This window comes from Giraffa tippelskirchi, chromosome 7 (genome assembly GCF_054371585.1).
Source record: "Giraffa tippelskirchi isolate mGirTip1 chromosome 7, T2T-mGirTip1v1.2.pri, whole genome shotgun sequence".
In the NCBI taxonomy this organism is placed as follows: Eukaryota; Metazoa; Chordata; class Mammalia; order Artiodactyla; family Giraffidae; genus Giraffa; species Giraffa tippelskirchi.
In genome coordinates this window covers 78,456,275-78,472,111 of record NC_137281.1, presented here as the reverse complement: position 1 = coordinate 78,472,111, position 15,837 = coordinate 78,456,275, and the positions used below count along the sequence as shown (strand labels likewise).

The window sequence follows — 15,837 nt, the reverse complement described above, 5'->3', positions numbered from 1 at the left end:
ATCTGTCCATTGGTGTGAGTGGGGTGTCAAAGTCTTCTATTATTGTGTTACTTTTAATTTCTCCTTGTATGTCTGTTAGTGTTTGTCTTATGTATTGAGGTGCTCCTATGTTGGGTGCAATAGATATTTACAATTGTTAGGTCTTCCTCTTAGACTGATCCCTTGATCATTATGTAGTGTCCTTCCTTATCTCTTGTAATCTTCTTTATTTTAAGGTCTCATTTGTCTGATATGAGGATTGCTACTCCAGCTTTCTTTTGCTTCCCATTTGCATGGAATATATTTTTCCATCCTCTCACTTTCAGTCTATGTGTGTCTTGAGGTCTGAAGTGGGTTTCTTGTAGACAGCATATATATGGGTCTTGTTTTTGTGTCCATTCAACCTGTCTATGTCTTCTTGTTGGGGCATTTAATCCATTTACATTTAAAGTAATTATTGATATATATATATATATGTTCCTATTGCCATTTTCTTAATTGTTTGGGGTTGATTTTGTAGATCTTTTTTCTTCTGTTGTGTTTCTTGACTATATAAGTCCATTTAACATTTGTTGTAAAGCTGGTTTGCTGGTTCTGAATTCTCTTAACTTTTGCTTGTCTGAAAAGCTTTTGATTTCTCCATCAATTTTGAATGAGATCCTTGCCGGGTACAGTAATCTTGGTTGTAGATTTTCCCTTTCAGTACCTTAAATATATCCTGCCATTTCCTTCTGGCCTGCAGAGTTTCTGCTGAAGATCAGTTGTTAAGCATATGGGGTTTCCCTTTTATGTTACTTGTTGCTTCTCCCTTGCTGCTTTTAATATTCTTTCTTTGTGTTTAGTCCTTGTTAGTTTGATTAGTATGTGTATTGGAGTGTTTCTCCTTGGGTTTATCCTGTATGGGACTCTTTGTGCCTCTTGGACTTGACTGGCTTTTTCCTTTTCCATGTTGGGGAAATTTTCAGCTATAATCTCTTCAAAAATTTTCTCATACCCTTTCTTTTTCTCTTCTTCTGGGACCCGTAGAATTCAAATGTTGGTGCATTTGATATGGTCAAATATCAAAGTCTCAGAGGTCTCTGAGACTTTCCTCAGCTCTTACCATTCTTTTTACTTTATTCTGTTCTTCAGAAGTTATTTCTAACATTTTATCTTCCAGCCCACTAATTCATTCTTCTGCTTCAGATATTCTACTATTGATTCCTTCTAGAGTATTTTTAATTTCAGTAATTGTGTTGTTTGCCTGTGTATGCTTATTCTTTAATTCTTCTAGGTCTTTGTTAATTGATTCTTACATTTCCTCCATTTTGTTTTCAAGGTTTTTGATCATCTTTACTATCATTATTTTGAATTCTTTTTCAGGTAATTTTCCTATTTCCTCTTCATTTATTTGGACTTCTGTGTTTCTAGTTTGTTCCTTCATTTGTGCAGTATTTCTCTGCCTTTTCTTTTTTTTTTTTAAGTTATTGTATTTGAGGTTTTCTTTTCCCAGGCTTCAAGGAAAATTGAATTCTTTCCTTGAAGAAGGTTGAATTCTTTCTTCCTTTTGGTTTCTGCCCTCCTAAGGTTGGTCCAGTGGTTTGTGTGAGCTTCATATAGGGTGAGGTTTGTGCTGAGTTTTTGTTTGTTTGTTTTTCCTCTGATGGGCAGGCTGAGTAAGGTGGTAATCCTCTCTGCTGATGATTGGGTTTGTATTTTTGTTTTGTTTGCTGTTTAGATGAGGCGTCCTGCACAGGGTGCTGGGTTATCCCGGGTCTTGTATTCAGGTGTTTCCTTTGTATGAGTTCTCACTATCTGATACTCCCTAGGGTTAGTTCTCTGGTAGTCTAGGGTCTTAGAATCAGTGCTCCCACTCCAAAGGCTCAGGGTTTAATATCTGGTCAGGAATGAAGATTCCACTAGTGGTTTGCTATGGCATTAAGGGAGAATAAAATAAATATTCAAAAATGAGAAACCATAGATGAACTGCAGACAAATGACAGTTACAAAATCAGGCAAATAACAATCAAAATAATGGAATATACACATATACACCCATGAGCAAAGTGAAAACAGTCCAACAAAAATAAAGTACAGTAGGTTGAGCCAGTGAACAAAGGAAATCAAAAATTATATTTACCAGTTAAGAACAAAACTAACTTAAGCACAAACTGGAATACAAAATTAAAACAAGTTGCCAAGTGGGGAATAAAGCAATGGAAACAAAACTAACAAACATGTTGAGAGGAAAGGAAAGAAAGAAAAGGAAGAAAGAATAGATATGCAAAGTTAGATAGAGGTAGGTGAAGAAAATTTATATATGTTTAAGATTAACTGCAAGAGGAAAAGAAGAGTAGGAAAGGCAAACAAAGGAATAAATGTAGGAAAATATATTAGGTTTAAAAAATTAAAAAGTAAAATTATAAAAAAGAGAAAAAACTGGAAGAAGAAAGAAAAAAGGGGGAAAAAAAAGGAAAACTCCACAGAACTGCAAAAGCCCAGTGTACAGGCAGAGGTTTGTAACAACAATAGAAAGTGTGACTGAATATACACATATACATACACACCCATAAGCATAATCAAAACAGTCCAAAAAAAATAAAGTACAATGGATTGACCTGGTGAACAAAGGAAACCAAAAATTATATCTACCAGAACAAAACTAATTAAAGCAAAAACTGGAAAACAAAACTAGGTGCAAACTGGGGAATAAAGCAATGAAAATAAAACAAGTATGTTGAGAGGAAAGGAGAGAAAGAAAAGAAAAAAGAATAGATATGCAAAGTTAAATAGAGGTAGGTGAAGATTTATGTACGTTAAAGATTAACTGCAAAGGGGAAAGAACAGTAGGAAAAGCAAATAAAGGAATAAATGTAGAGAAAATAAAAATAGGTTTAAAAAATTAAAATTAAGAAAAGAGAAAAGAAAAAAAGAGGGAAACTCCACATAACTGCAAAAGCTCAACGTAAGGGTAGAGGTTTATGACAACAATGAAAAAATGTGACTGAGGAAAAAAAAATAAAGCTCAAAAGCTTAATTGGATTTCTTAGCGCCAATAAAATCAACAACTACAACAGATGGGGGAAGAAAAAGGAAAAAATCCAAAAGAATCTACAGAACAAGTCAAAAAATAAGAATAATAAATGTTTTTCTTGAGTCACTGCTGTCAGAGTTCTTTCCTGCATTGGGAATCACAGCCCACCTTACCTCCCTAGGATGCCCTCCAACACTGTACTGATCTCTGGACCTGCTGTGAGGGCAGCTCAGATTCTAATCTTGTCCTATTCCTGTGTGTTCTTGCCTCCAATGTCCACAGTTATCAGAGCTAGTGTGTTTTCTTTTGTGGGAGCTCTCAATGGCCTTTTATATATTTCATAGTCACAGAGTCTGCTTAGTTGATCCTGTGGATTTAATCTGCAGCTTGTACAGCAGATTAAGGTGGGAAGGTTTTGAGTCTTCTTCCTTAGCCACACTGCCTCTGGGTTTCAGTGGTGGTTTTATTTCCACCTCTACATGTGGGTCATCCACTGGGGTTTAGCTCCTGAGGCTGCCCTGGAGGGCTTGGTTTTATCCCTGTAACGGCCAGATGTGGAGGTGGTGCAGCTGCTTGGGTCGCAGGGGTTCTGGCAGCACCAGGTACTCAGAGGGGTTGGCAGTTAGGGTAGTAGCAAATACAGAGCTCTAGAAGGATATGGCAACCAGTATTGGCCAATACACTTCAGTATTCTTGCCTGCGGAACCCCCTCTCTGACAGAGAAGCCTGGCAGGCCACAGTCTACAGGGTCGCAAAGAATCAGACAGTGACTCTGTGCCCATAGACGTGAGATTTTTTTTGCCTGTGGCAGCTCTGCCCCTGTGAGAATTGAGCATGAAGGTGGTGCAGCTGCTTGGCTTGCGGGGACCCTGGCGGCACCAAGTGTGCAGGGACATGGACTGCCTCTGCCGCAGGAGTTACGGCCCCATCAGAGTCTTTTTTTCGAGCCTCTGTAGCTGGTGATCAAAAAGTCTCTTTGGTCAGTCTTTCTCCGTAACTCCACCCGTTCAGGCACTTAGAGGGCTCCCTTGCCAGGGGTCCTTCTCAGCTGTTCAGTGGGTCAGGGACATAGAGGGGCCCCTCCTGATTGGGGTCCTACTCTGTAGTTCAGTGCCTCAGGTGTTTGATGGGCCAGCCTCTCTATAGTTCAGCTGTTGATGCTGACATGTGGAGAGAGAGAGGCTATGGTGATGGCTCCACCTCTTATGTGTGACTCAGCAGTATCGCCTTGCTTCCATGGCTGCCTGGCTTTCCTCCACTGGCATGTCCCAGGACAATCTCCTCTCTCACATCCCCTTGATCCGTCTCACCACAGTCAACAGCAGCCCTCGCCCAGGAATTGGTCCACAATTCCTAAACTTCAACTCCCAGCCACTGCCCCTTCCAGGAGACCCACATTCCCAACCGGTGTATGTATGGCTGCTGCAAGGACTGTCTGATTCTCTTTCCATTTAGGCTGCCACAGAGCAGCTGTTTCACTGTCAGCCTTAGATGTTTCTCTTCTGACTCAGACAATTGCCCCGATGTGGGGATTGGACCCCTGCTTCAGTTCCCCTACCCGCCCAGGGCAGGTCCAGTCCTACAAACACTTCTGTTTTTCCCCCTAGTTGCTTTCTCTTACTGAGTTTTGCGTGGTTCTATACATTCTTTTCCACTGGTCAGGTACTCCTGTCCACTCTCAGCTGGTGTTTTGCATGCACTTCTATGTCTGAAATTGTATTCCTGATGTATCCATGGAGAGATGTACCCCACATCCACCTACTCCTCTGCCATCTTGTTCTCTTCCATGTCTCTGCTTTAAAACATCAAGCCTAGATATCTTAAAGATAAGATCTTTTGGATCTCTTCAGGTAATGCATGCATGGGAACATGACGATCTATAATTTCCCCAAATATACTGAAGGAGCTCTGAAGTAAAATAATCTAACCTTTGATTCTGCCGGGTGCAAAACGGCTTTCCTGGTCTCCCCAGGAAGCCATATTTTTGCACAGTCTAAAAATATTATACCATCTTTATCACTTAGAAAATGATGGCTGCTGCTGCTGCTAAGTCGTGTCAGTCGTGTCTGACTCTGTGCGACCCCATAGACGGCAGCCCACCAGGCTCCTCTGTCCCTGGGATTCTCTAGGCAAGAATACTGGAGTGGGTTGCCATTTCCTTCTCCAATGCATGAAAGTGAAAAGTGAAAGTGAAGTCGCTCAGTCGTGTCCGACTCCTTGCGACTCCATGGACTGTAGCCCACCAGGCTCCTCCGTCCATGGGATTTCCCAGGCAAGAGTACTGCAGTGGGTTGCCATTGCCTTCTCCAGAAAATGATGGAAACCCTCCCAAAGTCCAAGTTTCCAGAAACCAGCCAAGGGCCAACTATGCAAGCAAGTCTGTGTAATGATAGCAGACTCAGGCCTATTTTGTTAGCTCTTTTCTACACACAAATTTTCTAAGATGAAAGAGAAGCATCATTCTAAACTGATATTGTATATACATAAAATTAAAAGAATCATCTGATAAACTATTAAAATGAATAAAAGTTTACAAGTATGGCTTAATATAAAAGCAATATAAATCAATAACATTTTTATGTACCAGAAGCTCTACAAAAACAAACCAAATAAAAGTCCTGTTTGCAATAACTAATAAAATATGCATATTGCCTGGGAATCGTCTTAATAAGGCACATAGTGATGTTATGAAGAAAAAAATGTGTATTATGTTAAAAACATAAATTAAGACTTAAAAAAGTGACCAGTTAATTTTCCTAGTTATATTCCTAGTTAGAAAGACTGAATATGAAAATAATTAATTTATAGGTTTAATAAAAATGTCTGCTGCTCTGAGTTACTTCTTTAAAAGAACGGTAATTTTTGCCCACATTGACAAAATGATCCTAAAGTTCACTTGGAGAATAAAAAGGGAAGAAAGTGCTGAACAAAAATTAATTGTGAGAGGATCAATCCTATTATGTTTTAATCATATAAGATATGGTAATTAAAACAATATGATGTATGACAAAGAAAACGCTAAATTAATGAAAAGTCCAAATATAGATCTTACTATATACATGACAAAGAATGCATCTCAAATCAATGAGGAAGAGAAAGATTAATCAATACAGAATGAAGGCGTAACTGTTTAACAATTTGGAACACACTAATCTAAGCCATCAAATTAAAAGACGCTTACTCCTTGGAAGGAAGGTTATGACCAACCTAGATAGCATATTTAAAAGCAGAGACATTACTTTGCCAACAAAGGTCCGTCTAGTCAAGGCTGTGGTTTTTCCAGTGGTCATGTATGGATGTGAGAGTTGGACGGTGAAGAAAGCTGAGCGCCGAAGAATTGATGCTTTTGAACTGTGGTGTTGGAGAAGACTCTTGAGAGTCCCTTGGACTGCAGGGAGATCCAACCAGTCCATCCTAAAGGAAATCAGTCCTGGGTGTTCATTGGAAGGACTGATGTTGAAGCTGAAACTCCAATACTTTGACCACCTCATGCGAAGAGTTGACTCATTGGAAAAGACCCTGATGCTGGGAAGGATTGGGGACAGGAGGAGAAGGGGACGACAGAGGATGAGATGGTTGGATGGCATCACTAACTCGATGGACATGGGTTTGGGTAAACTCAGAGAGTTGGTGATGGACAGGGAGGCATGGCGTGCTGTGATTCATGGGGTCGCAAAGAGTTGGACATGACTGAGCGACTGAACTGAACTGAACTGAATCTAAGCCCTAATTAGTCTTTAGAGAAAACCAAGCATGTCTTATCTTTTTATTATCTCCAATGGCCATCATGTAACCTAATTAAAAGCCCAGATATGTGTTTGGCTTTGTAAAGTATTTACAGTTACAGTTTATATGCTGCTCTCTATGTAAAAAAAAAAAAAAGTTAAAATAAGAGAGCAGACAGTCCTGGGGAATAATCTCCAAGGGTTAATATCTTTATTATTCTTGTCTGACTCTTTATGACCATGGACTGTAGTTCCCCAGGATCCTCTGTCTGTGGAATTCTCCAGACAAGAATACTGGAGTGTGTTGCCATGCCCTCCTCCAAGGGATCTTCCCAACCCAGGGTTGAACCCGCGTCTCTTATGTTTCCTGTATTGGCAGGTGGGTTCTTTACCACTAGCGCCACCTGGGAAGCCCCGTGTAATACTGTACAGAAGACTAAACTGGAGGGACATATTTCAGATTAGAAACAGGACTCATATTAAAGTGATATGATTATGGAAAATTGTTACTTTTAAATTAAAAATTATAATTAATTAAAGCTAGATTTTCCTCACTACTTCCAAATGAGTTCTCTCTTTTAAATGACACTAAAATTTAACTTCAAAACTCTTAACAAAATCTGTCTACTGAGATGGATGAAACTGGAGCCAATTATACAGAGTGAAGTAAGCCAGAAAGAAAAACAACAGTACAGTATACTAATGCATATATATGGAATTTGAAGGATGGTAACGATAACCCTATATGCGAGACAGAATAAGAGACACAGATGCATAGAACAATTTTATGGACTCTGAGGGAGAAGGTGAGGGTGGGACGTTCTGGGAGAATAGCATTGAAACATGTATATTATCATATGTGAAACAGAACACCATTCCATGTTCGATGCATGAGACAAGGGCTCAGGGCCGGGGCAATGGAATGACCCAGAGGGATGGGATGGGGAGGGAGGTGGGTGGGGGGTCCAGGAAGGGGAACACATGTAAACCCATGGCTGATTCATGTCAATGTATGGCAAAAACTATTACAATATTGTAAAGTAATTAGCCCCCAACTAAAATAAATAAATTTATTAAAAAAAAAAATCTGACAGACCTGATTTATTTACATTTCTCCTCTAGAGGGAGCAGAAGTACTTGAAATACATTCTCTCCAAACCCAGCTAGCTCGCTGTAGTCAAGGGTCTTAGAATTGCAAGCAACTTAGTCGCCCAGTAGCGTCCAACTCTTTGCGACCCCATGGACTGTAGCCCGCCAGGCTTCGCTGTCCATGGAATTCTCCAGGCAAGAATACTGGAGGGAGTTGCCATGCTCTCCTCCAGGGGATCTTCCCAACCCAAGTATCGAACCCAGGTCCCCCGCATTGCAGGTGGATTCTTTACAGTCTGAATCAGGGAAGCTCAAGCACGTTCCCTTATTGGCTATATAGCCAAATAGCCCCAGTTGATCTATTTCTTATAGGAAAGAGTGTATAAATGCTTACTTCTTTCTCTTTAGCTACTAATTGTCAAAGTAAAAAGTCAATTTACAAGCCATCTCAATGGTGACGTATGAGTTCTTTCTATCTTGATCTTTATATAGACACATGAATTTTTATAATTCAGTTTGATTCAAATCTGTTAAATATTTTCCTTCTTTTTTGTTCAAATTGTTGCAACTTTGGGCAGTGGCTGGGTTCCCTATTTTTTGAACTTAGATGTACAGATAATATTCCCGCCTCTGGACACCATCCCACTCCTCAATTTATGCTTAATATTTTTTTACTGATGTTCTTTTCTATCATCAGTTTAGGTGAAATCTTTATTATACATATCTCCGTGTGTTTTTGTCTAATATAAACAACTTCTTGCTTTTTAATTTTCAACTTAACAATTCATGACCATAAAAAGTATTCATCCCTGGCCTACCAAATCAGTAGTTTGTTCACTTTTTTTCCAGTTTTTAAACTTTTATTGTTTTTATCTCTCCCATTGTCATTGTCTTCAGGGAGGGTTGGCAGGAGCCAGGTCATGGTAGGTATTCTATGCCAAGTGGGAGAATTTAGACTTTAATCTGAAGGCAGTGGGGAAACACTGACTAGTTATAAACAGGGGAGCATCATGATCACGTCTCCTTTTTGCAATGATCACTCAGGCCGTAATATAAATAACTGAACAGGGGTGAACAGGGCTAGAGGCTGGAAAACCTGTCAGAAGACTCCTAACCTACAGTCATTCAAGCTAGTCACATAGTTTTTTTTATTTCCCAGTGCAGATAAAAGTTATGTCTATACTATTTTATACTCTATTAAATGTGAAATAGTATTACGTCTAAAAAAGTGTATATAACTTTATTTAAAACTACTTTATTGCTAAAAAAAAAAAAAAAGTGCTAGCCATCATGGAGCCTTCAGCAAGTCACACTGTTTTTGCTGCTGGAGGCTCTCGACCTGATGTTGATGGCTGATGACTGATTATGGTAGTGGTTGCTAAGGTTGGGTTGGCTGTGGCATTTTTAAAAATAAGACAACAGTGAAGTTTGCCATACTGATGGACTCTTCTTTTCACAAATGACTTCCTTGTAGTATGTAGGGCTGATAGCATTTTATTCACAGCAGAATTTCTTTCAAAACTGGAATCAATTATCTCAGATTCTGCTTAACTAAAATTAGGCAATATTCTACATCCTTTGTTACCATTTCAACTATCTTCACAGAATCTTACCAGGAGCAGGTTACATCTCAAGAAACCACTTTCTTTGCTCATTCATAAGAAGCAACTCCTTATCCATTCAGGTGTTTTTTTGTTTTTTTTTTTTACCTTTTTATTTTATATTGGGTATAGTGGTAGCACAGAGAGTAAAAATCCACCTGAAATGCGGGAGACCTGGGTTCGATCCTTGGATTGGGAAGATTCCCTGGAGAAGGGAATGACAACCCACTCCAGTATTCTTGCCTGGAGAATCCCATGGACAGAGGATCCTGGGGGGCTACAGTCCATGGGGTCACAAAGAGTTGGACATGACTGACCGGCTAAGCACAGCAGCACATAGTCGATTAACAATATTGTGTTAGTTTCAGGCGTACAGCAAAGTGATTCAGCTATACATATACATGCATCTATTCTCTTTCAAATTCTTTTCCCATTTAGTCTGTTACAAAGTATTGAGCAGTGTTCTCAGTGCTATACAGTATGTCCTTGTTGGTTATTATCATGAGATTGCAGCAGTTCAGTCACATCTTCAGGCTCCGCTTCCAATTCTAGTTCTCTTGCTATTTCCCTATATCTGTAGTCACTTCCTCCACGGAAGCTTTCCTCAAAATCATCCATGAGGGTTGGAATCAATTTCTTCCAAACTTCTGTTAAGGTTGATATTTTGACCTCTTCCCATGAATCACAAATGTTCTTAAAATAAACCATGTTGCAAACAGATGTGCTGCTTCTATAATTTATTGTTCCATTTATAGAGCACAGGCAGAGTACACAATTATTACGGATTCTTAAGAATTCTTACGGAAATTCTTGGGAAAAATCCCTAGTATTTCTGGAATGGTAAATGAGCACTGACTTCAACCTAAAGTCACCAGTGGCACGAACCCCTAAAAATTCAGCCTGTCCTTTGAAGCTTTGAAACTAGGCATTGACTTCTCTCCAGATGTGAACGTCCTGGATGGCATCTTCCTTCAATAGAAGGCTATTTTGTCTACACTGAAAATCACTGTTTAGTGTAGCCACCTTCATTAATGATCTTAGCTAGATCTTCTATCAGATCTTAGCTAGGTCTGCTTTACTTTGTACTTTTATGTTATAGAGATGCTTCTTTCCTTAAATCTCCTGAACCAACCCCTGTTAGCTTCAGACTTTTCTTCTGCAGTTTCCTCACTTCTCTCAGCCTTCACAGAAGAGAATTAGTCCTTTTTCTGGACTAGGCTTTGGCCTAAGAGAATGTTGTGGTTGCTTTGATTTTCTATTTTAGTCAGCAAAATGTCTCCATATCAGCAAATAACGCTGTTTGGCTTTTTATTGTTCACGTGTTCACTGAAGTAGCACTTTTAACTTCCTTAAGAAGTTTTACTTTTCCTTCACAACTTGGCTGTTTGGGTCAAGAGACCTAGCTTTAGCCTATCTCAGCTTTTGATATGTCTTCCTCACCAAGCTTTGTTTAAACTGAGAGAATTGCAGCTCTTCCTTTCACTTGAACACCTACAGGCCATGACAGGCCATTGCTAGTAACTGGCTTAACATCAATAATGCTGTGTCTCAGAATGGGAGGCCTGAGGAGAAGGAGAGAGATAAGGTATCAGCCTGTCAGTGGAGCAGTCCAAACATAACATTTGATCCACTTAGTTCACTTTCTTATATGGGAGCAGTTCGGACCAACCCCAAACAATGACAATAGTAACAGCAAAGATCAGTGATCACACATCACCATAACAAATAAAATAACAATGAAAAAGCTTGAAATACTATGAGCATTACCAAGACGTTGGTACAGATCAAATGCTGTGGGAAAAACAGTGCCAGTAGACTTGGTTGATTCAGGGTTGCCATGGAACTTTGATTTGTAAAGAAAAACCAAAAAACAAAAAACACAGTATATGTGAAGCACAATAAAATGTAGTTTTTACCGAAATATGCCTGCCTTTATAAATGCCAAGTTCCATGGCAGATTATCTTAATTTGGATCTAAAAGGCCACGATTTCCCAGTTAACGTACTTTCCAACTACTGGAAGTGATTATGCACTGTTTCTATTTGAAATTGCCCATGTCCCTTCTTCCTTTTCTCTTGGACAACCTCCTTATCCTCTCCATCAATTCTGCCAACATACCTGCATCTGTGCCCACATACACTGACTCATCCAGGAGGAAATGCACCTGATCCCCTTTATGACACCCCCCCAACTTGTCAAAATTCTCAAGGTGTTTGCACTGGCAATTACTGATTTTTTTTGAATCATCCTTTTCTCCTTCTGTACAGGACAATTTCCATCTATACACTAATGCCCATTTTATAAGGGGAACTCCATGATCCCTCTTGTTACCACTGAATTTCTCAGCACCCCCCCATAGTTCTCCAAAACTCATCCATACTGTGATCTTCATTCCTGTGTTTTCTCATCATCAGTTCTCTCCTCCAGCTCCTCTCTAATTAGGTTTTGTCCCTGCCACTTCACCAAAAGAGCTCTTAGCAGGGTCACCAATGGAGTACCTTCTGCAAAAGCCAGTGACCTCTTCTCTGCACCCATCAGGTTAAACCCTCAGCAGCACCAGCTCAGTCCATTGCTCCACTCTTTGTTCATTCAACACATATTTATCAAACACTTAGTGATAGCTCAGTTGGTAAAGAATCTGCCTGAAATGCAGGAGACCCCAGTTCAATTCCTGGGTCAGGAAGATCCGCTGGAGAAGGGATAGGCTACCCACTCCAATATTATTGGGCTTCTCTGGTGGCTCAGATGGTAAAGAACCTACTTGTAATGTGAGAGACCTGGGTTCTATCCATGGGTTGGGAAGACCCCCTGGAGAAAGGAAAGGCAACCCACTCCAGTGTTCTGGCCTGGAGAATTCCATGGACTGTATAGTACATGGGGTCGCAAAGAATCGGACACGACTGAACAACTTTCACTTTCACTACTCTATGTCAGGCACAGTTCTAATTCCTGGGATGATGCATTACTGAATTAAAGGGACCAAGATCCCTTCCTTCTAGGAACTGAAATTTTTTCAGAGGGAGATAGTCAACATGCAAATGACAAAAAGTAACAAAATCACATGGTGTGTTACAAGGCAGTAGGGCTATGGAGAAGAGAAACCATAGAACTTAGCCATGGCCTGTGGAACTCCTCTTTGACACACAGATATCATCATAACAAAACACACTCTATGTGACAATATTTAATAATATCAAATCAAATTGTAGGATATGTCTATATATCTATATATGCCCACATGATAAAATTAACCACATTTTTATCTGCTGTCTTTCTTAAGTCAGTACTCTTCTCCCTCCTATTTCTCTTGGATTTGATGTGATACTGGAGAGAATGAAAAGTAGAAAATCAGGGGCAGGGGTAGCGGGGAGTTGCAAGGTCTTAGTTTGTTTTAGTTGCAAAATATTCCGTTGAACAGATACATCTAATATATTTATATGTCTCTTTTCCTTGACATTGAGGCTAGTTCCTAAGAAAAACATACAAATAATAATGAAAGGAACTTTCTTATACATAGAACTTCAAGCATGTATCCTTTCAGTTTGATCATCTGTAAGAGGAGGATATCTCTGATCTTTCCTATAGAATTGATAGAAAAAGTAATGAGGTAATGTGTACTAAGCCTTTAACAGTTTAGGGAATATAATAAGCCGTTGGGCCTCCCTGGTGGCTGAGTGCCAAAGAATTGATGCTTTTGAACTGTGGTGTTGGAGAAGACTCTTGAGAGTCCCTTGGACAGGAAGGAGATCAATCCAGTCAATGCTAAAGGAAATCAGTCCTGAATATTCATTGGAAGGACTCATGCTGAAGCTGAAGCTTCAATACTTTGGCCACCTGATGCGAAGAACTGACACATTGGAAAAGACCTTGATGCTGGGAAAGATTGAAGAAGGGAGGAGAAGGGGACGACAGAGGATGAGATGGTTGGATGGCATCACCAACTCGATGGACATGAGTTTGAGCAAGCTCCAGGAGTTGGTGACAGACAGGGAAGCCTGGTGTGCTGCAGTCCATGGGGTTGCAAAGAGTAGGACATGACTGAGCAACTGAACTGAACTGAATACATATTTCAGTATAAGGTATTCATTATACTTTAAAAAAATGTATTGGAGTATAGTTGCTTTACAACATTGTATTAGTTTCTACTGTACAGCAAAGTGGATCAGCTATATGTATACATAGATCCCCTCTTTTTGGATTTTCTTCCCATTTAAGTCACCACAGAGCACTGAGTAGAGTTCCCTGTGCAGTACAGTAGGTTCTCCTTACTAATCTCTTTTATACATAGTATCAACCCCAATCCCTCAATTCATCGCACTTCCCTTTTCCCCTTGGTATCCATACATCTGTTCTCTACATCCATATCTCTATTTCTGCTTTGTAAATAAGATCATCTATACCAATGTTTGCAGATTCCACATGTGTGCGTCTATATACAATATTTGTTTTTCTCTTTCTGACTTACTTCACTCTGTTTGACAGTCTCTAGGTCCATCCACGTCTCCACAAATGACCCAGTTTCATTCCTTTTTATGGCTGAGTAATATTCCCTTGTACATATGCACCACATCTTCTTTACCCACTCCTCTGTTGATGAACATTTAGGTTTTTGCCGTGTCCTGGCCACTGTAAATGGTGCTGCGATAAAAACTGAGGTGCATGTGCCTTTCTGAATTATGGTTTTCTCTGGTTTTATGCTCAGTATCACTATACTTTCATGGGTTTTTAAGAATAAGTGTAGAAAAATTTACATATAATATCACAAGTAGGGGGAAAAAGATGTACGTAGCAGAAAAATTGAAAGAAACACATCAGAATGTTAAGAGTGGCCAGTTTTGATGGATACTCTCATGGATGACTTTTTTCTTCTATTTTTCCAAAATCTCTATAATGAATTGATACTTTATACAAACAAGGTGAATAACCATAGCCTTACTCTTGTGTTATATGTGCTTTTCTACCTTATAGTTGGTTCTGTTCCTAGATAGAAAGCTTTCTGGTAAAAGAATGTTCATGATTATATTAGACTCTTTTTCCTCTATCAATCTTAAAAAGGAAATTAGAATCACAGGTAATTTGACTTCCTAACATCATTGGAGTGACTCATTTAATCTAACCCCTTGTGCTAATAAACAGTTGTGGATTTACCTTTCTCATATTTCCTGAGGACAAGAGAACTGTTGTTTTCTCACATCCATTTGTGAAGCACTTTTTATTGACTCTGGTTTGCAAAGACTTATCAAGTTGTTTCTCAATCCTGTGAGGATGTAATAAGTCCCACCAAGCCCTGGTTACACACACAGGCCTACATGAATGTAAATATAGCCAGGCATTAATTTGGCATATTAACTCATGCTTGTTTGTTTTCATTTTTTTGCCCAGTACTTCCTGATACTGCAGACCATCCTCTGGTTTTAGCAGTAGCTAGGGAGTTCTGTGCTGACTGCCTCAGAGAAAGGACAGTCTTAGCGGAACACAGGCGTCAATTCTTAGCTTATGGCTTTTAAAAGTCAAGACCCAGATCAGAGGAGATAAGGAAGAGCAGAGTTTCACCATTTCTCCCCTAGTAGTTTCATGGGATGTGAATGAGGGAAGGTGAAGTTCAGGAGAACTGGGTAAGCTTAGATGTTAACGAAGGGTTTCCTAGATAAGGTTGCTCTGTATCTCTCAGAGATTTGAGGGATATGAGCGGCTAGGAAACCCATGCTTCTCTTCTTGGGTACAAATAGGGCAAGCAGCAGGAAACTAGTGTTCTCTAAGCCTTATGTGGTACGGAAAAAGTGAGAATATTTCCCGGGAGCACAAAAGTCATGATGACAGAAAAGGAAGGTTTGACTCTTTAATCTGTCAACCTCAAGCTGCTGTAAATTTCAGTTCTAGAATTTCCATTTTGTTGTTTTTTTTATAATTTCCATTTCTCTATTAAGATTCTCCACCTGCCCTCTCACAATTTCCCTTAATGTTGTGAATGAGTCTTGAAGTTAGTTTCTATTCACTTCATTTTTTTTTCTGACCCTTTAGTTGACTTTTTGCTACCATGTTTATGACTTCCTGGTAATGATAGTGTCAGAATTGAGCTAGTAATGACACTAGCTAGCAGACACCAAGAGTCTATTGTCATATCGGTCTCTTCAAGTAGGGCAGGGCACCATGTCATTAGAAATGCTGCCTAATGTGTGATGATTTCCAATTTTCGAGTAAGAAGGACAATCTTCTTGATCAGTTTCAAGAAACTGATAAGACCTTCCTATTCATTAAGGAACAGAATGGGAAGAGAATTGAAAACATTAGCATTTAACTCCCTGCCTTCCACCAAGTAGAAAAGAGTCCTCTAACAATTTTTTTTCTAAATAAAAAGCAGCTTCCTTGCATTTCCTGATATAAAGGTAATACATAGAAAAATTCACCAAGACAGAAGGGCATAAAGAAA

The 15,837-nt window shown here is 39.5% G+C and overlaps 1 protein-coding gene across 1 annotated transcript in view; it reads right to left on the bottom strand.

Moving 5' to 3' along the window:
• Positions 1 to 15,837, bottom strand: part of ANKDD1A (ankyrin repeat and death domain containing 1A) — a 49,520-nt gene that overhangs the window by 32,948 nt on the left and 735 nt on the right.